We start from the raw sequence: 8375 nt of genomic DNA, 5'->3' as shown, positions 1-8375 counted from the left end.
CCCACCAAAACTTGTGTGGCTCTCTCTCTCTCTCTCTCGCTCTCTCTCCTTCTTCCATTCTTGCTTTCGTTGAGAGCACTCTCAACACACACACATGAATACTTCCCTAACTAATAAATTATTCTTTTATGTACCTTATTGAAATCTTCCCTTTACACTTTCTTTTTAACCACCCCACATACCAAGCCCACTAATCGTCCCATACCTCCTCTAATCCCTTCTTAACCCATGTACTCATTCGCTCCTTACTCCACTTGTGACTTAAACTTCACTTGTGGTGGCTAAATTGTTTTTTTTTAAATTATCTAAGAATTTATATGGTTGTCTATATTCCTAGGTAAAGTGATAACAAGCCGAGGAAAACAGGAATTACTTGTCTACTGTGACATGAAGTTGGGGGTAATAAACTACGTGCACCTCTTCACTTCCAAAGATACACTGGGAGGGCTTTGATTCCAATTCTACTCATTGTGCGGTGATTGAGCTACTTTCATCATGGTGAAGATTCCAATGTTTTGAGGGACCCAAGGAGAGAATTGGGGTCTCAAAAGGGCCTCATAAGGAATGGATTAGGGAATGCTTAGTGGGCTAATGCAAGGGGCTTGGAGGGTCCCAAAGAGGCCTAACTAGCCCAACCTAGGTGGGTTAAGCCCACATTTGAGCCCACCTCTCCCCCCATCAATGGGGAGAGGGGGCCACTTTTTGAAATTTGAATTTCAAATTTCGAATCTCCCTCCCTCCCTCCCTCTCTCTCTCCCTCCCTCCCTCCCTCCTCCTCTTCCCTCTCCCTCTCCCTCTCCCTCTCCCTCTCCCTCTCCCTCTCCCTCCCTCCCCCTCCCTCGTCCTCTCCCCTCCTCCGTCTTGCTCCTCCTCCTCCCTCCTCCCTCTCCCCTCATCCTCCTCCTTCTAGCTCCTCCTCCCTCTTCCTTGCTCCTCTCTCTCTCCCTCCCTCCCTCTCTCTCCCTCCCTCCCTCCCTCCTCCTCTTCCCTCTCCCTCTCCCTCTCCCTCCCTCCCCCTCCCTCGTCCTCTCCCCTCCTCCGTCTTGCTCCTCCTCTGCCCTCCTCCCTCTCCCCTTATCCTCCTCCTTCTAGCTCCTCCTCCCTCCTTCCTCTCCCCTCCTTCTCCAGCCGCCCAAGATCCCTCTACTCTGCTCCTCCCTCCTGCGGAATCTCTCCCCTCCTCCTCCCTCCTGTAGCATCTCTCCCCTCCTCCTCCCTTCTATAGCAGCTCCTTCCCTCCCTTCTACTCCTCGTGCCCTACTCTTCTCCTCCTCTTCCTCTTGCCCTCATTTGCTTCTCCTCCTCCCTCTTCCTTGCTGCTCCATCTTTGCCAGCTCTCCCCTACATTTTAGCCTACATCACTGATACCTCTCTTTGAGTACTCAGGGCACCATTCAAGGATATATCCAACAAGTACCATGTGAACCTACAATTGGAGGTAGAATATGCAAGCACACGCTCTTTGAGATATAGTGGAACTCCTCAAAGTGTGCTGCACAGTCTTCGATTGTAAGGGAAGAAGCATCTTGACCTTTGGGTGGATGGAAACTTGTATCCTTTAGACCCTGCCACCCAAAAGAGTCCTCCTTTTCATACAGTGCATGATGTTGTTCAGTTTGTTGGCAAGGGACATGCTGGATTGCTCGGTTATTGCAATCGATTGAACCATTCTCAGACATTGGCTATGCAAGCAAGCGAGGTGCAGAGAGCCCAAGTAGAAGAACTTGCACATTTGGGAAATATTACTATTGTGGCAATGCATAATAGTATGCAGGATCTCCAATTGCAAAACAAAGAACTCAGTGACAAAGCACATGCACTAGACTTGGAGTGACATGAATTGGAAGAATCAATCCAGAAGCTTACTGAAGGCAAACAAGACTCGAAAAGGTCTATCTATGATCAAGTTCAACGTGTTGTGGAGAAGGAATGAGAGAAGTTGATAGAACGAGTACAAAAGTTGAAGGGAACACCTTTGGGACTGAAGGAGAGGAAAAGACAATTGCAATCTATGGATGCATTGTCAACCAATAGTGGTGCCTGAAAGAGGAGAATATGGGCTGCAAGGTTAGTTCCCCAAATTTTCAATGAAATTTCTTACCCCAAAATATTTGTGGTGTTGTATTCTTTCCACTAAGACTCATTTGTACTCTACTTTAGGAATTTCATGGAGGATGTGATGGGAACAATGGAAATGGATGATAGTGATCCTTCATATGTTCTAAGAGGTGTCATGGAAGTGTTGAAGGACCCTAGACAAAAAGGGCTACATAAACAAGTTGCTAGAGAGGTAATGAAGGATTTCAAGGGCCTCGTCCAAGCAAAGGAGGTGCTTGGAGCTTGTGATGCTGCTGGTGTAAGTCGTGAACCTTACGCCTCTATTTTAAAAATTTTCAAGTCTGCTATGGAGGAAAAGTATAAGATATCTACAATGCCATTGCCAACATCGTGGTCTATAATGCCCAAACTCATCCTCAAAAAAAAAACACATAGCGTAGTTTCAATCTCACAAGAGTCACAAGGCTGAAAACCATAAACTCCATCATGCATAGCAGGGACTAGCTACTATAGCATCCCCACTGAAGCCATCAGCAGCCAACAGTGGGTATTCTTTACGCACATGCACCATGGTTTGTGGAGCAATGGGGCCCTTTGTCCATTTGGAATACTCAAAAGGAATGGAGAAATCACACTATAGAGCAAAGGCAGCATACTTCAAGAATACAAGGCATGGGGGTAGTATCACGTGAAGCAATGCACTACACAAAATGTTCGATTAGTTTTATAGATGTCTAAAGGCCAGGACCTTCAAGCACGATAAGGTAGAGGTCTCAAGTCTCACAAAAGTAGTTCAACATGTCAAGAAGACAAGGAGATGTGCTGCTTGGAAGTCCTTAACAGGGAGCCAAGGGGTTGTGCTTTGGTTGCAATGTAGAGTCAGACAAGGGAGGCGTTGGGTCCTAAGAGAGCCCCAAATGTAAAATGTTTGATGAATAAAGTTAACACTATTTTGAGTCAATTATAGATTCCAAAATTCACAAATTTTTTTAGAAATTGCAGAATTGCATGTGCGACATGGCAGGGCGGAGGTGTGAGTGGGTTGGGAGGGAGGGTGGTGAAGATTAAGTATTATCAAACTGGCGACAATACATTGGGGGGGGAGGAGGTGCACTCAAAAAACCCTAATTTAAAAGAAAAGCCATAAAGTGCTTTAAAAAAGACTATATAAAGCACTTCAAAACCCTAAAATCCCTCATTTCTATGGCACGAGTTAAACAAATTGCTAGACCCATTGGATGCCATTTAGATGCTACCCGTTGTTTTCCTCAGAAGGCCATGGCCTCTGAACACACTCTGAACACACTCTGCAAGCCCTAGTGGCCAAGAGGGCAATGACCACCAGGGATCTAAGTGTGGTTCTCATCATCAAGAGTCCAAGCAACGTGAGTCTCCACCATCTAACTCTCATTGGGGATCCCAGGGATCTCATCACCATGAGGAATCCCAGCATGATGAAGGATCCCAAGCACGATCAGGGGTCCTCTTAGTCCTTCCATACAACTAACCGTGGAAGTAGAGAGGTCTCCCAAGAGGGGAAAAATAGTCCAGTAAATCCTGATCAACTGCCCCTCCCTCCTCCATGGGGTCCTAGCGTGGAGCATCTAGACTAACAAGGGGAGCAAGAAAGGCAAAGAGAGGAGATGGAGAGATTACAGGGGCCACAACAAGAGGAAGTATTTGGTGGGCTCGTAGATATAATGAACCTTGGCCCTAATCCTCCAACCAAGTAGACCGCATGGAAGAGCACCATCAACCCTCTGTGTCTCAAGATGATCACATATGAGGAGCCTCTCGTACGAGCTGAGCAAGAGCCTCAGCCTACTGTCTCATAGCCTTGTGAAAAGGAAAAGAGACCAAGGACAAAGTAGACCCCTAGGTGCAAGAAGCCACCTCAAATGACCCACCAGACACAGGAAGAGGAGTCTGAAGAGGTGGTTGCAAGGGAGGAGAGGCGATTGGTGATAGGTAGAGAGAGAGAGAGAGAGAGAGAGAGAGAGAGAGAGAGAGAGAGAGAGAATGGCAAGCAACAAAGAATGGTAAGGAGGATTTCAAAATTAGGAAAGCTATCCTCACATGCATCAAGAGGCTACTAAGGAAATAATAGATCCACTTCTCCTTTGTAGCCATGAAGCATTTCTTTAGGAAATTGCTTCCTTGGCCATAGTCGGATATAGCAAGACAGTGCTTTGCCGACAACTCTTTTTGGAGGGTTGTATTGGTTCTTCTAACACTCTTGTTATCAATGGAAAATGCTTGGTACTAGGTAGATCCTTTATGTGCTTTCCCTATCCCTTTGCTTTGCATGGAATTTTAGCATAACCTATTCAAGATACAAGGGGAAAATGCTCTCATACTCAAAGACTCATCCAATTCATTGTATGGGAGCTTCCCAAATACCCATCATTATTGATGAAGGTATGGCCCAAATGTGGGTGTCAAATAGTCCACTTTGAGACCCAACGGAGTAGGTCTCTAACTTGGCATAAACGGGTCATGTTACCCGTTGCTATAATAGAAATGATAACACTCATAGTGCATAGGACCAAAATGTCATGATTCAACACGGAGTCATAAAAAATGACAACAAAATCATGCAAATGACAACACAACTCATTTTTTAAGAAAAAGCACAAAAAGTACATTTTTTCCAAAATATGGAGACAAAATACACAATTTTATGTCAAACATCTTCTAAAATAGCTACTTTTATGGAAAAAGCATTACTGACATCTTAATCTAAAACCTAAAAACGTCCAATATTATGAATTGGTAAAAGCGTTCTAACCTATAATTTGGAAAACATGACAAATTACAAAAGAGAAGTAACTATTCTATTAAATTGGGAAAGTCCTTAGACCATTTTCTTTAAAATATCAACTATTTTGTTGTGCTTAGCTGTCCAAATTTTTTTTTGTCAAAACCATACACAAGAATTTCTATAGCTTGCAATTCAAACATTTCTACACATTGATGAATTGTACTTTTCTTTTATTTTTATTTGTTTAAAGCATCTTTGAATCAACTTTCCATTGAGCACTTTTGTTAAAAGAGTTTTATACAAATTACTTCCATACAAGTAACATTATTGCCTTCAAGTATAAGTTCTATACCAATATATGTTTCCAAACTCCATGTTGTATGTAATGTGCTATCCATAAACCTATAGGAATGCATTGTCATTAAAAAAATATTTTTTTATATAGTGTTGATCGAGTGCTTGAATTTAAGAATATGTCAATATTAACATAGGTATAATTAAAATTATTCTTTAAATGTAATTTTAAAATTTTTTAAGGAGCGGGAGCCGAGGGGGGCACAGAGAAAGGGGGAGGGGAACATAGAGGGGATGTGAAGAGGGCGAGGAGGACCGAGGAGGGAGGGGTAAGGAGGGAGGTGCAGAGAGTTGGGGAGGGAGGTAGGGAGGGCCAAGGAGGGATGGCTGAGGAGGGGCAGGGAGGTTCAAGAGGGAAGTCTAAGGAGGGCACAGGGAGGGTCGAGAGGGAGGGAGGGTCGCAAAGGGCATGCAAGGGGGCCAACCCCCCCCAAAAAAAAAAGTTTTTAGAATTAAATATTAGATAAAAACGTTTATCATCTTATGTTATTTGGATCAAATAGTACATTTTCGATCTAAATAGTCACGATTTCAAGTTTATCCATTTGCTTTATTTTAATCCAAGTCGTCGTGATGTGAACTTGGATTCTGGAATCCCAAATTGCATGAGGGATTGATATTTCCATCGATGGAGTGAAATTTTTGTCCAAAAAAAGGGGGAAAAGAAGTGCCAAAATCTTTGAAATTGCACTCTCATCCAATGAAACTTTTAGTGATAAAATCTCTTGCCAATGAAAAAAGAATCGTCGAAAAATTCCACCAATGAAAAAATTTGCATCTGTCAAAAAAGTTCCGTCGATGAAAATTTTTTCAGGTGATCTCTATGGGACTTGGATCATTGATGAAGTTTTATTCTTCTCTATTGGTGGGTCTACCATCTCAGCATCTAAGGGCTCTGACAAGGACACCTTCTTCCTGGGGCAGCCCGGTCCATGGTTTGGAGAGGGGTCCGAGGTGGTACGACTTTTCTTCCCGAGGTCAAGGACCTCTACATTAGAATCCTCGGTGCCTAATTCACCTAGAAGATTCACCCTTGGAATATTAGGACATTCGGTGCGATAATGACCCTTCTGGTGGCACTTGTAGCACACAACATTGGCATGATGTTCTCTTAGAGGGAGATTGGTTTGATTTCTAATACCCACCATCTCAAGCCGAAGATCATTTAGGGCCTTGGCAAGGTCATTGACTCTGGGTTCTTAAGCAGTAGGCCGGGGGGATAGGAAGGAGGGGGGCTCATGGGCGAGGCCGGAAAAATCTTCTAAATGGAGGGTGAGGATATATACCTTGTTGAGGGTAAGCATCTAAGGAAGGACCATACATTTGAGGTGGAGGCAATGGATACATCCCTAATGGGGGGTGGGGGTATGCCCCTGAGTTGGTGGACCCCTCAGGTTGTTGTTACAAGAATTGAGGGGGTTGCGGAGGGACAACTGTCTTCTTTGAAGCGAGGTCAGACTGAACTTTATCAAACTTTTGAGCAATCTCTTGTGCTAGCACCATGGTCTCTGGATTCTCCCATTTAAGCTTAAGGAAGAATTCATCACTTGCTCTTGCTACAAGGTAGCCCAACAAATGCTGAGTCATTTCAGCTCGAAATCCAACGTTGTCCTCTTGCATGGCAATTAAATGATCCAAGAGCACGGCCGCTCGATCTACATATCGACACGCCCTCTCACCTTCTGACTGCTTTAGGTTTGCCACCTGCAGGTACACATTCTTTGGCTCCTCTTCTTTGCCAAAATAATCAATCATAGCTGCTACTGTCAACCTCGGCCACCAGCTTTGGCGAATGACCTGCTTCTCATACTACCCTTGAGTCAAACCCTCTAGAAATGTGGGAAGAACCAACAACCATCTATCTTCAGTAAGAAAGTTGACAGAAACACAATGGCGCTTGAAGGCCATAAGATACTCATTTGGATTTTCTTTAACCTGACCACAGAACATAGGAATGTCAGCCCTGCTTGGAAAATGGAAAAGAGAGAGGCAAAATGAGGCTTATCTATTGGAAAACAATGGAAAGAGGTAGCTTGAACTAAAAATTAGATGAAGATACATCCACAAAGCACACATACGTAGGGTAGGAGTGGGAGGGGGGGGTGGCATTGAAGGAGAGGGAGGAGTGGGAGCGGGGGGCGTTGAAGGAGAGGGAGGAGTGGCAGGGGGGTGCGTTGAAGGAGAAGTAGGAGGGGGTGCATTGCATTGCAGGAGAAGGGAGGAGTGGGAGGGGGGTGTTGAAGGAGAGGGAGGAGTAGGAGGGGAGGGGGTTGTGTGGAAGAAGAGGCAGGAGTGGGAGGGGGGGGTGGCGTTGAAGGAGAGGGAGGAGTGGGAGGGGGGTTGTGTTGAGGAGGGAGAGGGGGCGCAGCCAAGGGGGTGGCTGCTGTGGAAGGAAGGCGCGGGAGGAAAGGGTGCAGCAAGGGAGAGGCAGCTAGAAGGAAGGGCGCAGGGGGAAGGGAGGAGGGAGTGAGGAAAAGGTGCACCAAGGGGGAAGCTGTTGGAAGGAAGGACGCAGGAGGAAGGGTGCAGGAGGAGTGTTGCTTGTACATCCAAGGAGGGGCACCAGCAATAGGAGCCTTTGAGATGAAGGTGGGAAGGAGGTGAGAGGAAGGGGAGAAAGGTGGTGAGGAAGGTGTCACCAAGGGAAAGGTGGCAAGGGAGGAGGCCATGGTAGCACCAGGGGTGGCACCAAGGTAGCGGAGGTGGCGGGGAAGGTGAAAAAGGGGAGGGGGAATAGATGACAGAGGTAGGAGATAGTAGAGAAGGAGGGGTAGCTACAATCAGTGGAGAGAGATCCACAAAGGGAGCTAAAGGTAGGGATAGTAAAAGCAAGGAGAGGAACTGCTAAATTGAGTGCTAATTTTAGCAAGGAGATACTAAATTTAGAAGGGGATGCTAAATATAGCAAGAAGGTGCTAAACTTAGGGGAAGATATGCCAAACTTGGCTGGAGCGCTAGGGATAGGGCTAAATATAGCAGGGTGACATAGGGTGGCCTCCAAGAGGAAGAGGGAAGTGGGAGAGAGAGGGAGGAAAGGAGGGAGGGCGGAGAGAGAGAGGGGGTTATGAGAGAGAGAGGTGAGAGAAAACTAGAGAGAGAGAGAGAAAGTTTAGAGAGAAGGAGAGGAGCCTTGGGGGCCGCGGCCTCTAGGAGGAAGAGGGAAGTGGAGGGGGGAGAGAGAGGGAGGAAAGGAGGGAGGGAA

The sequence above is a fragment of the Dipteris shenzhenensis genome, chromosome 19 (assembly GCF_047967505.1).
Source record: "Dipteris shenzhenensis isolate YYH24624 ecotype China chromosome 19, Dip_SZ_1.0, whole genome shotgun sequence".
Classification (NCBI taxonomy): Eukaryota; Viridiplantae; Streptophyta; class Polypodiopsida; order Gleicheniales; family Dipteridaceae; genus Dipteris; species Dipteris shenzhenensis.
Note: the sequence above shows the minus strand (reverse complement) of the source record.